General features: G+C 45.6%; 1 protein-coding gene across 7 annotated transcripts in view; it reads left to right on the forward strand.

Moving 5' to 3' along the window:
- The window catches only part of PTPRT (protein tyrosine phosphatase receptor type T), a 460558-nt gene that overhangs the window by 21411 nt on the left and 419681 nt on the right, over positions 1-19466 (forward strand). The window lies entirely within an intron of this gene.

The raw sequence follows: 19466 nt of genomic DNA on the forward strand, positions 1-19466 counted from the left end.
TCCTCCAATCCCTTTCCCATCTCTGTGGCCTTTGGCTGGATTTGCACCAGTGCCTCCTTGTCTCTTGTCATAGCCACCTGTGCATGCACAAGCACATTTGAACTCTCTCTGCCCACGCCTGTGCAGCTCTAATGCAAGACTTGTTTGGATTTGCACCTCTTGTCTGTTTTCACATGTATATTGCAGCATTTCCTTTGGAGCTGGCTGATACAAAGGGCAGGCTTTCCCAGGTGGCTTTTGTTTGATTAAATGTCAGTGTGTGCTTCATCAAATATTTGGCTTTGCTGAATAAATTGGTGTATTATGTTAGCTCATCCTGCTCTACTGTCTCAGTGCTGTCCACTAGGTACAGGAAGGTAATAATCAGCGTGTCAGTAGCTGTTACATTTTCATCTATGGGAAAACATACTCATTCTTTTTTGAGACACTATAGAAGAGGCAAGAGGTTTGTTGGTGAAACACTGACTTATCCAGAATGTTTTCTGCTTGAAACAGAGATATTTTTAAGGACATCTTGAACAATATTGTCTTTTCCAGCTCTTTTAGAGACCTGAAAAAGCTTCTAGTCCTTGGATGTCCCAAAAGTCTGGAGGTATCCCTGCTGTCCAGGAGACTGGAAATAAATCACAGTATCACCAAGGTTGGAAGAGACCTCAAAGATCATCAAGTCCAACCTGTCACCACAGACCCCGTAACTAAACTATGGCAACAAGTGTCATGTCCAAACCCCTCTTGAACACCTCCAGGGACTGTGACTCCACCACCTCCCTGGGCAGCACATTCCAATGGCTAACAACACTCTCTGTGAAGAACTTCTTCCTCAACTTGAGCCTAAACTTCCCCTGGTGCAGCTTGAGACTGTGTCCTCTTGTTCTGGTGCTGGTTGCTTGATAGATGAGACCAACTCCCTCCTGGCTACAACCTCCCTTCAGGTAGTTGCAGACAGCAATAAGGTCTCCCCTTGAGCCTCCTCTTATGCAGGCTAAACAATCCCAGCTCCCTCAGCCTCTCCTCGAAGGGCTTGTGCTCAAGGCCTCTCCCCAGCCTTGCTGCCCTTCTCTGGACACATTCAAGTGTCTCAATGTCCTTCCTAAACTGAGGGGCCCAGAACTGGACACTGTACTCAAGTTCAACTTAGGGAGAGTTTGAATTCTCTACATTGAAAAACAAACAAAAAAGAAAATAAATTTATTCTCTTAGAGTATGTTGAAGGAATTGAGGCTGCTGGGGGTGTAACTTAAAATCTGAGCGCTGTTGTTGGGAAGGGTGCTACAAAGTGCAGAGTTGTGTAGTTGATACCTTCAAAACCAACTGTTTTGTTTTGTTTTGTTTTGTTTTTTCTTGCCAGCACTGAATTTTAAATTTGCTTTTATCTTTGTTCACATCTCCAAATAGCACAGCAGCCTTTGTAGGAAAAAGGGAAGGGCTTTTTCAGTGATGGATTGAAACGACTAGATGAAACTCTCTATGGCAGTAGATTCCTGCTCTGTATTGTGGATAAGGGCTGCCTGCCCAAGTCCATCTCAGCTTAATCTGGCCTATGGTTGTTCATTCCTGTTGTTCATGCATGGCTCTATTGGTACTTCTTGTTCCCATTACAGGACTGATAGCATTGCTGCTCTGCCTGCTCGCACCAATCTCATTAAATTTAAATGATTTGCAGAATATTACTTTGCCTGCCTGCTTGCACCAGCCTGTAAACTGCAAGCACTGCAAGTAGTTCTTAGAAACACATTTAAATAGTATTTTAAATGCATGGGTTTAAATCACAGAATGGTTTGGGTTGGAAGGGACCTTCCAAAGTCATCCAGTCCAACCCCCCCTGTAGTCAGCAGGGACATCGGCAACTAGAGCAGGTTGCTCTGAGCCCCAAACAACCCGATGTGGAGTGGTTCCAGGCACAGGGCATCTACCAAGTCTTTGGGCAACCTGTGCCAGGGTCTCAACATCCCCAGTGTAAAAACATGTCATCTTCTCTCCAGGCTAAATCTCCCTCTTTTAGTTTCAAACCATCACTCCTTGTCCTGTCACAACAGGCCCTGCTCAAACGTCTGTCTCCAGCTTTCTTCTTGGCCCCTTTTAAGCACTGGAAGGCCACCAGAAGGTCTCCCTGGAGCCTTCTCTTCTCTGGGCCTTCAGCAAAGTGGAACAGAAGGGCAGATCCCCTCCCTCCACAGACAAAAAGAGAAAGCTCCTTGGGGAGGTCAGACCTCTGCTCCAAAGTCCTGCTGCTGTAGGAGTTTGATAAGACATGCATTTGAAGACAGGAGTTTGAAAGACACAGGCATTTCTATAGACCCCTCTGTGTAAGAGTGTGCCTTTTTTCCCCGAGTTGTTTTTTTGCTCAGCTGGTTGCCAAGATCATACAGGCTGTAGAGAGGCTTTGGTTAATACCTGGGTGCTCACATGCTGTATTGCTAGAAGCCCTTGCAAAATGCAAGGGAACTTGAGAAGCTTGAGAGGAAGAGGGAGCAAAGCAAACTATGAAAGAGGAACTGTCTGTGCTGAGCTTGGGCACTGCAAGTGGCTGCAAAACAGTGGTCATGTGCCTCTTTTCTGGAGTATCCTAGCCATGCTGAGCTCCATATGCCCTCCTAACAAGGTTCTTAGCAGCTGGAGGAAGGTGAGGATTTCTTAATCCCTAAGAAACTGGAGGAGGACCTGGACTGCTGTAGTCTGATCAAGCTCTTGCTGTCCCACAGATGGCTTAAGAGCATTGGCTCACAGTCCACTGTTCTCTGGTCCATCCCAGGACTGAAGTAGTAATCTCCACCCTAGATTGCATGGATCCTTGTCAGGATGGCAGATCTGCTGGTAGAGATGCTTTTGCCTGCTCTGTCAGGTGGATGCTGTTGCTTGCTCAGGGTTCTCAGGTCTTGGACGGTCCTGGGTACATAAGAACCAAAACTGTGCCTTGGATGCCAGCTGTGTGTTAAATGCATCCTGGACCATATTTCTGCACAGTGTGATGCTGATACCTCGTTCTGACAATATCTTTGAAAGTAAACACTAAAAAAGAGCTGTGATACCTGATAATGGGGGAGGCTGTAGTTTGTCTTCTCCTAAGTTGCTGTTTCAGGGTTCTGGTAGCAAACCCCGTTATGATACATATTTTTTTCCTGTCTTTTAAAGGAGGAATCCAGAGGGGCATTGCCTTGTTTAATGCCCCCTTTGTAATCATAGAATGGCTTGAGTTGGAAGGGACCTAAACCCCTGCCATGGGGTTCTCACCACTGAATTTTTAACTCAATATATTTTAAAATTGACTGCTAAATAAGCGTATCTTCTGTTTCTTCTGATTCTTGAAGACTCTTAACAGCTGACCAAGAGCTATTGGGCAGCTGTATTCACTTAGCCATGTGGTTATGGTGACCACAAGGTTCATAAACCTAAAACTTTTTGGAGGGAATAGGAAGACAGGAAAAAGCTGTGGCAGTTTTCACTGGGTTCTTGGATCATTGCTTAATATTTTTCTGTTGGAAACAGGTTCTCTGTTACAGGGGGGTTGCAATTGAGTTTGGTTTACTGATGAGAAAAGCCTTGATCAATACTCAATACATACTTGTTGAGGAGCTTTCTTTAGAGAATGTGGAAAGTCATTTTGCTTCATTTCAGAATAAAACATTGCTCTGCACTGAACAATTAAAATCTATTGATTTTTAACTTTGGAGGTATTAAAGGAAGGAAGTTAATGTCAGCTCCTAAATTGCTTTCTTTTAGTGCTGTTCTGTCATCCAGATAAAGCCTTGCACATCTAGCCAGCTACTTCTGTTTTCCTCAGCACCTTCCACTCTCTTGGAATGCCTCTGTTAAGCTGTAGCTATGCACACACTGCTGCTTGTCAGGACTGCCAACAGGTGTCTGTTGACTCACAAGGAAATGCTTCTGAATTCAATAGTAAGGGAAGTGTGAACCTGAAGCCTCAGCTGGCTTTAGGAAGCTGAGGAATTTCAGCTAAGTTGTGGTGTGTTTCTCTCCTCTGTGTTCATCTCATCCCTGCCATGTGTGGTGTTGTTTTTCCCCCTGGGATCAAAAATACCAAGTTGTAAATGTTATCCCAAATCAGAGCTTGAGTCAAGTGAAGCTGTTGAGGGTTTCTCTTTGATTTGAAGCATGTTATCAAGAATTGTGCTACAGAGAACTAGGGAAGTGGTTGTCCTCTGTACTCAGCACCGGTGAGGCCACACCTTGAGTACTGAGTTCAGTTTTGGGGCTCTCGCTGTGAGAAAGACAGTGAGGTTCTGGAGAATGAAGTTGGTGAAAGGCTTGGAGAGCAGGGCTGGTGAGGAGCAGCTGAGGGAACTGGAGTTGTTCACCCTGAAGAAAAGGAAGCTGGGGAGAGAGATTTTTGCTCTCTATGACTCCCTGAAAGGAGATTGGAGTGAGGGGATTGGTTTCTTCTCCCAAGTAACAAGGATGAGAGGAAATGACCTCAAATTGTACTAAGTGAAGTTTAGGTTGGGTATTAGAAGGAACTTCTTCCCTGAAGGGGTTCTCAAAGACCAGGACAAACTCCCCAGGGAGGTAGCTGAATCTCCATCCCTGGAGGGGTTGAAAGGATGCAGAGATGTGGTTTAGTTCCAGACTTGGTAGAGATAGATAATGGTTTTACTTGATCTTAAAGGTCTTTTCCAACCACAATTATTCTGTGGTTCTATCATCTGCACAATCCAGTGACCCCTGCTGAGAAAACAAAGCTGGGAATAATAACCCCACTGCTCCCACAACACCACATGGCATACTGCAAGGAAATTATTTTGCCTCCTATAAATAAACTATTTGAACAGGTTTGGGGGTTGGTTGGGTTTTGGTTGCTGTGTTTGGGATTTTTTTTTTGGTGTCATCAACCCCCTCTTTTTAGGGTTATACTCAAAATAATGTAACTGCTTGTAACTCAGTGTGCACTCTCCTCTTTTGACTCTTTAGCCCTCCAGGGTTTGCTGTATCTTTAGTTTTGAGCTACAAAGGTTGAAGAGTGCATGTCTGTGTGTATACATTTGTTCACAGGGTCCAGGGTAGGAAAGAACGAGGGCTTTTTGGGGAGGTCTTGGAGGGTGTTTAATGGAGCTGAAAGGTTGATGAGCAGTCTCATAAGGAGATGCTGTGACTTTGTTGTGAAATTCTTTTGCTGTTCATTACAAAAGGCAATAATTTTTTCATAGAATTAACCAGGTTGGAACAGACCTTTGAGATCAAGTCCAACCTCACATCCAACACTATCTAATCACCAAGCACCCCATCCAGTCTCTTCCTAAACACCTCTAGTGATGGTGACTCCACCACCTCCCTGGGCAGCACATTCCAATAGCCAATCTCTCTTTCTATGAAGAACTTCTTCCTAACATCCAGCTTAAACCTCCCCTGGTGCAGCTTGAGACTGTGTCCTCTTGTTCTGGTGCTGGCTGCCTGGGAGAAAAGACCAATCCCCACCTGGCTACAACCTCCCTTCAGGTAGTTGTAGACAGCAAGAAGGTCTCCCCTGAGCCTCCTCTTTTCTAGGCTGAGCAACCCCAGCTCCCTCAGCCTCTCCTCACAGGGCTGTGCTCCAAACCCCTCCCCAGCTTTGTTGCCCTTCTCTGGACTCGTTCCAGCAAGTCAACATCTTTCCTAAACTGAGGGGTCTAGAACTGGACACAATACTCAAGGTGTGGCCTAACCAGTGCTGAGTGCAGGGGCAGAATGACCTTAGTAGAAGTAAACAACAGTGCTGAAAAAGTCTGTGGAAAAGTTGCAATTTACATACATGGGCCACAGCATCCTTTAGGTATGGTAATTTCCAGTGGAGCCAAGAAGGATGCTTAGGAAAAGGCTTGAGGGAGAGAGCTGGCAGATTAATTTTACAACTGTACAAAACCTGTGTTTCTGATCTCTTGCTTTCACTCATGCCACTCGCAGATGAAATGTGAGCATGTGAATTTTGGATGTGACATCAGCTATGTAGAAGAGACATGAAGGTGTCTTTGAATGTATGTTGAGTTGTGCATTAACAACTGAGCAGCTGTGCTCAAAGGTCCATTTCAAAGCCCATCAGAACACGTGGGAACACTCCTGTTGACCTGTGGGGGCTGACTCACAACCATTCCCTACTTTCAGCTTTGTTGGAAGCTAGGAGTCCCACCAATTTCTAAGTCATTTTTCTTGTAGTGACCTTCTCTTGTCAGGCATATCTGTTTGCAGACCTTAGGATTATTACCAACAATTCAGCTGATAGGCCAAGCACTTGTAGGAGGTGAAGGTGCTCAGTTCAAGTTCCAACAGGGACAGAGACCTTGCGTCACTTTGACTGCGAATCCTCACGCTGTCAATGCTTGGTGGTTCTCTTTCTGTGTTGGAATATTGCCCTTTCTGGGAAAGCAAACACTTGCTCTTAGCTCATTCCAGTCTTGGGCTGTGAGAGAAAGGTGGTGATTACTGCTTCATACCAAGTGTCTAAAACACATCTAGCTGCTACTCTGTGTTTTAAATGCCAACTTGTTTTTCTGCTTGGGTTGCTGAAAACAATGTGTGTGTGTGTAACTGCTGGGTAGCAAGTGCAGATGGAGGCCCTAACTGACTTGAGGTTTTGGGGAGTAAATTGACCCAGTATTAAAAGGGTTAATCATACATGTGAAAGTTGTGCATGTAGCTTCACTTCTGCTGGATGTAAAGCTTCCCTGGCACCTCCAGTATTATAGCTGGGCTGAAGTCCAGACATAAAAAATGGTCAGTAACGATTGCCAGCTACTCTGGCAAGGAACCAATTATCCCATCCTGTTTCCATCCCTCTATGCACATGTCAATAAATAATCACTCAGCCATGATCCTAATCAACAGCCTCTGATTTTAACATGTGTGTCCTGAAAGCTTATAAACTATCACTGGTGGCAAACCTCAAACTGCTTTTACTCATTTGTATTTCTTTCGATCCGGTAAAATACCGATTAAGGCCTTAAGTTGTTTGACCACACTTAAAGTTTGCTATGGAAAATCAGTTACACTTTGCTGGGACTGATCCATATTGACACACAAATACCCATGGACCGCGTGAACAGGGGTGGAAAAGTGCCTCAGCACTGGATAATGGGATGCTGTGCAGCAAATAACTGCATTTCTGCCTGCTTTGGAGCTGCTCACCTTTGGAAGTTGTGTAAAGTGCCTTTGGGGTTGTTCTTGTTTGCAAGAAGATTTGCAGTAAGCTGCTCTGCATGCAAAGTATGCATCCTCAAGACTTTAAGGTAAAGCTAAGATGAAAAGCAGCACTTTATGAACAGAGTTAGTGGTAGATGTTGATAGAGATGAGGGATTTCTATTTTATTTATTTATTTTAAGGCTGTGGGGTGGTGGTTTTAGTGGTAGTTATTAAGGCAGCATGTTCCCAGCATTGCCTGTAGATTCCCCTGCCCACAGCCAAGCTGTGCTTGGAAAATAATGATCACTTCAGCACTTTGGTTTGTGTCAGAACTACAGCAGACAGCATCAGATTGGTTCTTGGGCTCTGGAAAGCAGAGCAGCTGTGGCTGTGTGCAAGCTGGTGTTTGTGTTTCTCTGTGGTGTGCCCTGTACTGCTGGAAAATAAGCAGTTGTAGGGGACAAATAGGATGACTAGAGTATGGGTTTTCCTAAGGACCCCTGACACTGTCACTGCATTCACTGGTGCTGTGAATCAGAGGTTTGGGTTGGAAGGGACCTTTAAGGGTCATCCAGTCCAACCATCTTGCAGTCAGCAGGGACATCTGCAACTAGAGCAGGTTGCTTAAAGCCCCAAACAACCTGGCCTGGAATGGTTTCAGGGCTTCCTACCACCTCTCTGGGAAACCTGGGCCAGTGTCTCATCACCTTTTCCCTAAAAGATTTTCTACTTTCTCTCCAGTTTAAATCTCCCTCTTTCAGTTTCAAGCCATCACTCTTTGTCCTGTCACAATACTCCCTGCTCAGAAGTCTTTCCCCAGCTTTCTGTTCTGCCTCTTTAAGCAATGAAAGGCCAAAAGGTCTCCATGCAGCTGAACAATCCCAATTCTCTCAGCCTGGCCTCACGGCAGAGGGTTTCCAGCCCTTGCATTGTTGTGGCCTCCTCCACCAGGTCCCTGTCTGTGCTGTGCTGAGGGCTCCAGAGCTGGATGCAGTACTGCAGGTGGGATCCCAATATTGTGTGAGATGCATCTTTAATTTTGACAAGACATTCTCTTCTGCATGTTGAGGAGCAGACCTTTTAGTTTAGGACTTAACATGTGAATGTGGCAAGAGTGGCATAGGAACTGCTGCTGGAGTAGGACACTGAGGCTCTGCAGGCAGAGAATGAGGTTTGCCAGAAGCACAGTTTAATGTTAAATGTAAATGCAGGGCTGCAGATGGCATTCTCAGGCTTTGAGCATGTGAATTCAAGCTGTTGCTGAGATGGTTTTCAATTGTCTTTCAACATGGAGAAGCACAAATTGGACTTGGGTTTTCCTTTTGCTTTGAAGAGAACAGATTGCTCATTTTATAGCTGACAGCATTTTGCAGTGAAGAAAACAAGTTCTCCCAGAGTTACAGGTGTGGGGTGCTTGAGCTGTGAAAGGTGATTTCTTCTTGCTGCTTTGGTTACCTAATCCCAGCCATGTTGTGTTTCATGCATCACTAATGATTTAATTTGTCATCATGTGATCAGAGAACGGTTTTGGTTGGAAAAGATCTTTCAGATTGAGTCCAAGCATCAACCCAGCACCACCATGGCCATTATAGAATCATAGAATCAATAAGGTTGGAAAAGACCTCAGAGATCATCAAGTCCAACCTGTCACCCAACACCTCCTGACTAACTAAACCATGGCTTCAAGTGCCACATCAAATCCCCTCTTGAACACCTCCAGGGATGGTGTCCCAGCAGCAATATCCCTAAGTATCTGTTTCTTATTGTCCACTGTATGAAACTTGAGGGCTTTGGAAGAAGCAAGCAAAGCAAAGCATCCACCACAGCAACCAGCATGGCTGGAGATCTCTTACAACCATCAGCATCCTCCTAAGGTGTGGAGAGCAGCTTCTGTGCCACTCAGTTCTTGGCTTTTGCATCTCACTGCTGATGTGGCAGTGGCTCACACGAGCTCCTACACAGCTCAGGATCAGGACAGTGCTGAGCAAGCAGATCCTGATGCCCCCCCCATTTATCACATTAAATGTGCAAGTTAGGCCAGTCATGTTTGGGTGTTTCTAACTCTGTGAACTTTGTGTCCAGATTTCAATCAAATACTTATTTATTTACTTGTTTGTTTGTTTGTTTATTTATAAATGGACAGGTGTTGCTTTTTTGCTGATAACTCCCAGAAGAAGCTGGGCTAAATAGCAGCATTCTAACCATTAGCATTTCGTTCTTTCAGTTGGACGTGTCACTTTTTTCCCCCCCCAGTCCTTGCTCCAAATTGTTTGCTGTGTGTTAGCAATTGGTTCACCCTCATCCCATCTTGCATTGTAGTACAGTGTGAGTTATGACACCATCAATTTTGAAACCTTTTCTGGAGATGAACTAAAACATGCCATGTAAAAGTGGTGATGTTTTGATTTGGCAGTGTCTTGAAAGCAGTAAAAATCCTTCTCTGTGCTGCACCAAAACCTTGGAGGGCTGAGCCCAGAGTGTGGTGGTGAACGGTGTCACATCCAGCTGGCAGTCAGTCACTAGTGATGACCCCCAGGGATCAGTGCTGCGCCCCATGTTCTTTAATATCTTTATTGATGATGTGGATGAGGGGATTGAGTCAGTCATCAGTAAATTTGCAGATGATGCCAAGCTGGGGGCAGGTTTTGATCTGTTAGAGTGTAGGAGAGCTCTGCAGAGGGACCTTGACAGGCTGGGTGGAGTCCAAGGGCATGAGATTCAACACATCTAAGTGCCAGGTTCTACACATTGGCCACAACAACCCTATGCAGTGCTACAGGCTGGGGTCAGAGTGGCTGGAGAGCAGCCAGGCAGAAAGGGTCCTGGGGGTACTGGTTGATACATGAGCCAGCAGTGTGCCCGGGTGGCCAAGATGGCCAATGGAAGAGACTGGATGGGATGCTTGGTGCCATGGTTTAGTTGATGAGATGGTGTTGGATGATAGGTTGGAGTCGATGATCTCAAAGGTCTCTTCCAACCTGGTTTATTCTATTCTATTGTATTCTATACTGTTGTTGGCTGTTGATGTTTATTTTCCTGCCTTTCTTGGTGTGCACCAATGAGGTGCATCCACATAAATCAGTTATTTGAGATTGTGTAAGGTAACTAGCATGGCTCTAAAGGAGGTAGGGGGAAAAAAAAGCCTTTGTCCCATCTAAATAGGCAGAGCCACAATAAAAGTGATTTGTGTGTGAGAGAATATGTCCAGAGGGTTACCTACAAACTATTTGGGAAGCTTAACTTTTATTGCTTTGGAGCAAGTTAATGGCAGTTGTCACTGCACTGAACATGGAAAATTCCATAATGTGAACGTACTCTGTGCCAAAGAAAACTTGATGGTGCTGTAGATGACACAATCAATAGAAAAAGAAGGATGAGCAGGTCAATAATTTCAGATGGCTCTTCTGATTCGGAGAGAGGCACAGCATTGATTTGTAAAATAAGAGTATGGATGCAGCAGTTAAAATACGCTGTGTGTACATGCATTAGGTAATAAAATAATGTGGAATGCCCTGAGCCTCAATCAAAGGCAGACAGCAAATCATCAAACAGCAGCACACGTCCCTGCTGAAGCAGGAGGCTATGAAGCATGCAGATGAACGCTGGAGCCAGGCAGGATGAGAGAGGGAAAATAAAACCCAGAGATGCTGTTGATCCATCAGGAAGATGAGCAGCCCTTGCTCCACATGGTGTAGTTGTCCTGCATGATGCCATGTGAGAATTGAAGTGCTAGAGGATCGCGGCAAAGCGAAAAGCAGGAGCAGCTGATTTGGTTTGTTGCTCTGGACACCCCAAAGCTTTAGCAGGCACATTCAGACAGCTGTTTGGGGAATTAATTCAATATATAGAATCAGGGAAATTCAACTTTCTCTTCTGATGTACCCTGCATTTGCCAATACAGACACAGAGAGAGAAGAGCTGACTTCAGCTGGGACTCAGTGATGTGCCAGGATTTTGCTTATTTTATTCTTGGAATGGGCTGTCCAAGGAGGTGGTGGAGTCACCATCACTGGAGGTGTTTAGGAAGAGACCGGATGGGGTGCTTTCTGCCATGGTTTAGTTGATTAGATAGTGTTGGATGATAGGTTGGACATGATGATCTCAAAGGTCTCTTCCAACCTGGTTAATTCTACCCTACCCTAGGACTCAATTGTGTTTATAACCTTCCTGGTGCGCCCTCTCCTAGCCTGTTCCCTAAATGGTACCGAATTTATGGTAACAAATGTTGCATGATTTCACTGTTCACAGGGTGTGAAGTGGGGAAATCCAGTGATACCACATAAATAGGTAGGGTCAGATGCCATGCCTACAGAAACAGCAGCAAGCCTCTGTGTCTGGATGAGAAAAAGTCCTTTTGACCAAATGTTTGTGGCAGAATTGTGTTTAAAAACCAGTAAACTGCCTGTGTCCTGTGGCACTTCAGTGCCCATTCCCTGGCCCCCTGTGATTTTTAATCATCTTGTGTTTCTAGATAAGCATTTCACTGATAATATGCCATAGGCTGCACTGCTTCAGGTTTGAGTACATCTTGAGCTAAATTAGATGGGGTTTGTGTGTGATGGGGGTTAGCATCTGCAAAGGTAATTTATGGGCTGAAATTATACCAGAGGTGCTTTAGACTGGATATTTAGACTTTGTTTTTTCCTGCAAGAGTAGTCAGGCATTGGAACAGGCTGCATAGGGAGGTGGTGGAGTCACCATCCTTAGAGGTGTTCAAGAAACAGGTGGGCATTGGGACATAGTTTAATGGCCAGGGTGGTCTTGGGTTGAAGGTTGGCCTCAATGATCTTGGAGGCTTTTTCCAGCTGTAGTTCCATAAATGTCCTGCTCTGAACACATGAAATTGGGTGTCTGGGCTGCAGTCCTCCCCAGAATTACACTGAGCTGAATATTGATCTGTGGGTGTTCTGGCAGTTTTGATTTCAGGCAGACAGTGGCAAAAAAACTGTTAAGAATCATATGTACATTTGTGATGCTTAGTATTAAAATGTCTTTCTTTTACTTGTGGTTCTGGAAAGTAGGGGCTTATCTTCCTAGATGCCCCTCCTTTTTTGAGCTGGGTGTGATCTTCACTTGCTTTTGGGAAAACTGCTCATATCAGTGAGAATGAAAAGCTGCAACTCACTGGTGGTCGATGCCTTTGCTGCAGTGGTGAAGACAGTGACTCTCTCTAAAGGGCAGAATTGGGGAGCCCCCATCCTCTGTCAGCAAAGCTGCAAGGTGAGTCTGGGTGGTTGACTGTGTGCACTACAGAAGTGTGTGTTGTGTGATCTCTCAGTTTAGGAAGGATGTTGACTTGCTGGAGCGTGTCCAGAGAAGGGCAACAAAGTTGGTGAGGGGCTTGGAACACAGCCCTATGAGGAGAGGCTGAGGGAGCTGGGGCTGCATAGCCTGGAGAGGAGGAGACTCAGGGGTGACCTTATTGCTCTCTACAACTACCTGAAGGAGGGGTTGTAGACAGGCAGAGGTTGGTCTCTTCTCCCAGGCAGCCAGCACCAGAACAAGAGGACACAGTCTCAGGCTGCACCAGGGGAGGTTCAGGCTGGAGGTCAGGAGGAAGTTTTACACAGAGTCAGTCATTGCCCATTGGAATGGGCTGCCTGGGGCGGTGGTGGAGTTGCCATTGCTGGAGGTGTTCAGGAGGAGACTTGACAGGGTGCTTGGTTGCATGGTTTAGTTGGTTGGGTGGTGTTGAATGATAGGTTGGACATGATGATCTTGAAGGTCTCTTCCAACCTGGTTTATTCTATTCTCTGTGTATTGAGCGAGAGGAAAACTTCCAAAACCATATGGAGAGGAAGTCCTTCCCGTCCAACTGCGCCAAACCAGCCCATGCTTTAGGTTAAGACACTGTACAAGATAAGCACTGTAATTGTGGTTATAATTTAGCAAGCCTCCCATTGGGCTGCTGAGTGAGCTCCTCTGTGCAGGCAGAGGAGGCTTCAGAATGCATTAAAGAGTTGGTAGCAGCCTATTGCTGCAGTCTTTGCAGAGCAGATGCCTGAGTGAAGTTCCTGTGAGATTTGACAGAAAAGTGTACTTGAGGATTTGAAACCCTCTGTGCCTATGTTTATGTGACTGGGAGAGATAAAACCCAAAATAATTCCTCCGAAACAACTTAGGCCTTTTTAGTTCCCCAGTCTTGCTGTGCATCTAAAAGATGTAATGCCAGAGATAAGGTTGTAGAGAGACGGTGAGGCATTATCTAAATGTTATTGAACTAAAATGCAAGCAAGATCCAACCCAAGCCATTCTATAAATATCTTATTATGAAAGGCTCAGAGATGTTTCTCTTAGCAAATTTAAAATAATCATTAGAATCCTTCAGCAGATTGCTGCTAATTGGATTGAGATTTAAACAGCTTTGTGTGAGTGCAAAGTTAATTAATAGCTCATTACTTTTTAATAAGGCAGAGTCATTTGGAAATAAACGAGATGCTGTGGAGTTTACCACGGATTTGATCTGAGATTGGGAATATCAGTCATTCTTTTTGTGGGAGCAAAGATTTCTAATTAAGTTGGAAAGGTTAGCTGGTGGGGGGTGAAATGGAAAGGAACAGAATTGATTTCCAAATCCTCAAAAGGTCCTGAGGGCCCTTGGTGTGCGCTGTGCCTCAGTGGAGCACCAGCACCGGCTCCTAACCCTGCTCTGCTACTGGGGAGCTGCGTGCTCTAGGAAGCTGAGGCACTGCAGGGCAATGGCAGGACTCTAAAGTCCAAAAACATTGTGTCATTAAACATTTGGAAAAAAGCATCATTTTCAGAAGTGCCTCCTGCATGTCCATATGTTTATGGCTCTTGTCTTGGCAAGTATTTATTTTTCCTCCATCACTCTTCCAGAGCTAGCTTGCTTTATCCATCGCCTCCGTTCTCATCTCCTTCATCCTCAGCCTGCTAGCCCAGTGAGACCACATCAAGAGTTCTAGGTCAAGTTCTGGCCTCCCTAGTACAAGAGAGAGAACTACTGGAGGCTGCAAAGATGCTGAGGGTCCTGGAGCATCTCTGTGAGGAGGAAAGGCTGAGAGCCCTTGGGCTGTTTAGTCTGGAGAAGAGCAGCCTGAGAGGGGGTCTGATCAATGCTGATCAATAACTAAAGGGTGGGGGGCAGGAGGATGGGGCCAGACACTTTTCAGTGGTGCACAGTGACAGGAAAAGGGACAGTGTGCACAAACTGGAACCCAGGAGGTTGGTACCTTTACTTATGTGCAGAGTATCTTCTGTTTACAGGACTAGGGGGTCTCGGTTTGTTTGAAGGTGTTTTGTTTCTTCTGTGGTTTGCAACTTATGATAAATGTTAAGGTAACTGTAACTTGGATTCATCTTGGTGCTTCTCAGCTTCAGCCTGGAGAAGAGGAGGCTCAGGGGAGACCTTATTGCTGTCTACAACTACCTGAAGGGTGGTTGTAGCCAGAAGGGGGTTGGTCTCTTCTCCCAGGCAAGCAGCACCAGAACAAGAGGACACAGCCTCAAGCTGAGCCAAGGGAAGTTTAGGCTGGAGGTGAGGAGAAAGTTCTTCACAGAGAGGGTTGTTAGCCACTGGAATGTGCTGCCCAGGGAGATGGTGGAGTCACCATCCTTGGAGGTGTTCAAGAAGGGATTGGACATGGCACTTGGTGCCATGGTTTAGTCCTGAGGTCTGTGGTTGCAGGTTGTACTTGATGATCTTTGAGGTCTCTTCCAGCCTTGGTGATTCTGTGATTCTCAGCTTCGCTGCAACTCCTCCTAATTAGAGTAGGAACTTAATCCATGCAAGCTCTCTGTAGGGATTGACTTGGAACATAGATCATCCTACAAGCAGATGAATGGAGATTGAAATATCTGATCTGACAAGGCTATGGAAGAAGACAGCTGAGAGTTGTTTTGATTTTGGTTTTTTTTTAAAGCTTCTGTCATTCCAGTTATGTTCTCAGTACATACCCAGAGCACGAGCTGTGCATGCAAAATGCATTTTTGCATTGATGTGCAGATAGCAACACTGCTTTTATTTACTTTGTTTCTGGAAAATGTAATTCTCTTGAAATGTTTCTTCAAGAGGAATCAGTAACAAATTTGTAATGTGTCTCTCTGCCCACAGCAAGTGTCTCTTCAGGTGATGAATAGCTGGAAAGATGAAATTTGCACCTTCTGCAGGCTGTTTTCCGCCGCTTACCTGCAGACGTATAAATCTTCCAATATTTCCCCCTCCAGCAATGCTGTGAGATGTCTCAGTCTTTTATCTGGCATTTTCATTATGTTTCAGGAATGTTTGAAAGCCATTGTGTTTTCTCCCAGTGAATGTGGCCAGAAGATGGGCTTGGTTGCTGGTTTCCTCAAGGAGACTCGTCCACTCTATTTCTTAGCGTTCTGATTCATCAAATGCCAGCTTTTATGACTCTGAAGACATGTAAATATCTATTAAGGAAAACCAGTTCTCGTAGTTCCACAGGTCACAAACTTCTGGTGCTCTTAGGAGCATTAAGAGTGTGACCAGCAGGTTGAGGGAGGTTCTCCTCCTCCTCTGCTCTGCCCTAATAAGGCCACATCTGGAGTACTGGGTCCAGTTCTGGGCTTCCCTGTTCAAGAAAGGAAGCTACTGGAGAGTCCAGTGGAGGCTATGAAAGTGCTGAGGGGCCTGGAGCAGTTGTGTGGGAAGGAAAGGCTGAGAGCCCTGGGGCTGTTGAGCCTGGAGAAGAGCAGCCTGAGAGGGGCATCTAATCAATGCTCAGCAACAGCTAAAGGGTGGGTGGCAAGAGGATGAAGCCAGACTCTTTTCAGTGGTGCCCAGTGATAGGACAAGAGGCAGTGGTCACAAACTGTGACCCAGGAGGTTTCATCAGAATGTGAAGAAAATCTTTGGTGTGACGGTGCTGGAGCCCTGGAGCAGGCTGCCCAGACAGGTTGTAAAGTCTCCTTCTCTGGAGAGATTCCAAGCCCACCTGGACCTTGTGATCCTGGGCAAGCTGCTGTGGGTGACCCTGCTTTAGCACGATAATTGGACTGGATGATTCCCAGAGGTGCCTTCCAAATCTCACCATTCTGTGATGCTACTTATATTGTACACAAATATCCTGAAATGATATTCAGCTGTGTGACCCATTTTTTTTTGCCCTGGGGAGGTGCAGGTGATACTGGATGTCAGTTTGACCTATCCATAGTTTGGGTGGGTTTTGTGTCGTGGTGCCTGGTACACGTTTCATTTCCAAGAAGTCTTTTCTTTCAGTTTAAAGAGCAACAATTAGTGATGAGTAATAACACTGGTTGATGTTGGCACTCAATATGAATTAGAAAATAGGAGTTCAAAGGCATAAAATGCTGCTCTGTGCTAGAGGAGCCTTACAGTCAAAGGGAAACCAAATCTGTGGACGTAAGTTGTCATCTTCCCCTTAGAGCTGAATGAGTGAGCACAAAGACTGTGTGATTGGTATCCAGCTGATACAACCCGATAAATCCCACAGTTTCCAGCACTGAGCCACAGGGTGATGTGTGGGAGATGGCCTGAGGAATGGTGTAGAGTCAGGAAGTTAAATGAATCCTTGAGATCTGTTCTAGCTTCCCCAACAGGGGCAAATAAGACGAACGCTGCTTTCAAAGGGAATGATGGTACTGGGGAGGAGATGCTTTGCCTCCAGGAAAGACATTTGAATAGGTGCTGGCTTAAACAACTGAATAATTTATTTTGAGGATAAGACAGAACTCTGTATATTTGAAGTGTAGATTTTTGATCCTGTTATTTGCATAAATAGTCATAAATTACTTAAGAAATGAAGGGAAACATCAGGTTGCCCTATGTTGGGGCAATCCTACGTATCAATACAGGCTGGGGGTTGAGATTAAGAGCAGCCCTGCAGAAAAGGACCTGGGGGTGCTGGCAGATGAGAAGCTGGACATGAGCCCTCAATGGGCACTTGCAGCCCAGAAGGCAAATGGCATCCTGGGCTGCATCAAAAGCAGTGTGGCCAGGAGAGAGGGGAGCTGCTATTTCTTTCTTCTGGGCAGGGCAGGTGATAGGTGATTCACACCAGAAATGTTGCTCTGAAATTTTAAAGCTGAAATGACATGGTTTATTCAACTTTGCCCCCATATTGATAAAGGTGTTTTGCAGGAGACTTCCATCACTAAGCACTTGCTTTTAAAAAAATAAGAAGTTTGCATTGCAGACATGGAAGGACAAGATGAGTGACATTGCCCAGGCTGTGAAGCATCACCAGTCCTTCCCTGTCTGAGTGCGCTGCCTGGACTCTCTGATTGAACAGGTCCTTCTGCTTTTCAGTCTCACAGCCTTCCTCCTCTGCAGCAGCTGGCTTTGCTTGGGTGTTTTGTGTGTTGTGTCACTTTTTCAAGGTGCGTTTAACCCTTTGAAGCTGAGAACAAAACAGCTGCTGATTTATCCCATCCAGAAGGGGAGCTGCCTCCCTCCTTTTCCCTGCTCATTGACCTCTCCACAGTGCTGTCTCTGCCTGACTGAGCATGTCCATTTATACCTACTTAGCACCACTGACAAGACAGCTAACCAGTTTGATGGATCTTTGGCACTCCTCACTCCACAACACCTTATTTCCTTGCTGCTGAAGCTGTTGACTGTTTATGGATTCGATGTGGCATTTCTTGCTGCGTGGAGCAGCTCCATTGCAGTTTGGAGCAGGCACAGCAGATGCTCTCTGTGCCCTTTCAAGTGGGAACTGTAGTGTCAAATGCTACAAATAAGGCAGCTGATGCAAGGCATGGGTGGCTGTGGTGGGTCTGTTTGATAACAGTGTCTTACAGAAGCACTACTCCATAGTAGCAGGCTTGATGATCTCATAGTTTTTAAACAGGCTGGCTCGAACATGCTGCTGCTGCTCTGAATCCTTTTGGGTCAGCTTTGTAGCTCCTTTAGGGAGGGGAGGAGAATCATTTGCTATGACTCTTGTGACAGCTCTATTCTTGCTCTGTAACCTCCACAAATGTGCTGCATGCCAGGGATGACCAAGAAATGGAGCTGATGAACCCTTTCCAGTGGGTGAAGTGGAGAAGGTGAGATCTGCAAGCAGAGCAGGACCTCCAGGAGGGGAGGCTCTGGTGTTGGTAGGAGGATGGCTCAAGACAGACAGGGCTGGGTTGCTGGTTTCAGGGGCAAGGACTCCTTGCCTCTCCATCTGAACCTTTAATTATTCTTGGGAACAAGAATATGAAGAAGAAATCTCACATCACCATTTACTGTGTATAATTCAGGGTGGATACTCTGCTGAATGGGCTTGTAATGTTCCTTCCCAAATGCCATTTGCTGGTTTTGCTTGCTCTGAGTAAAAGAACCATGAAGAGCTTTAACGCAGAAAGCTGGCTGGTGTGTATTGGGGGGTGGGGATTAAATTAATGATCCTCAATTTAAGGATGCTACTTATCTTTCTGCTTCTACTGCAGTCTTCAAATAAATGAAATTCATGAGGTTTATTGGCTTGTAGTTATAAAGCATCAATAACGTTCCCCTTGGCAGGCTTTTGTATGTGTGTCTGAGCGTGTGTGGTGAATAGAGGGAAATGCAATCTCCAAGTTATCAAACTGTTTTACAGTGTTCTTCTGAACTGCAGGAACCCTTGGGAATATTTATGCCCCTCCTGGGTCTTATTACCACAAAAATTATATGTGTGTTTTATGGGCTAGGAAATATCCTGTATTTCTCACTGATAATAAACAAAACAGAAATATGAGCTCTTGCTCCCCCCCAAAAAAAAAGAGTTGTTGTGGATGGTTTTGGGGCTTGTTTCAGTTGGCACATCTCCTAGTGATGTTTTTTCCCTTGATTTTTTGGCACTGCCACCCTAAGAGACTGCTTGGGTTAACTTGCTTTCCTCCCCTTTAGTTACATTGAGCTGGGTGTTGCTGCTTATCACAGCTTCTCACCCGATCTGCTCCCCAGGCTGTGCAAGGGCAGGTGGTTGCCCAGCACCCTCGGAGCAACGTGAAGAGAGACAAGGCTGAATGCTGACTTTCCATTCCCCAAATAAATTGGAACAGCACCATGGATAGAGGCTGCAGATAAAAGACCTCAGTGGGAAGTGAGTGTCTTGTTGGATTGCAAGATGAGAGTGCCCTGTCTGTTCTTTTGAAAGGGGAAGCTGCTCCATACACCTGTGACCAGCAGGGTGAGGGAGGGGATTCTGCTCCTCTCCTCTGCTCTTGTGTGTGACCGTTTGAGGCTGTGAGACCATCTGACATTGTGAGACCCCACCTGGGAACACTTCATCCAGTTCTGGGGCCCCCAACATAAGACAGACATGGAACTGCTGGAGCATGTCCCGGGAATACCATGAAGGTGATCAAAGGTCCGGAGCACCTCCCCTATGGGCACAGGCTGCAAGAGTTGGGTGGTTCAGCATAGAGAAGAGAAGGCTCCAGGGAC

Source organism: Melanerpes formicivorus, unplaced genomic scaffold (assembly GCF_026170545.1).
Source record: "Melanerpes formicivorus ecotype bairdi unplaced genomic scaffold, bMelFor1.0.p_v2 SCAF_19, whole genome shotgun sequence".
In the NCBI taxonomy this organism is placed as follows: domain Eukaryota; kingdom Metazoa; phylum Chordata; class Aves; order Piciformes; family Picidae; genus Melanerpes; species Melanerpes formicivorus.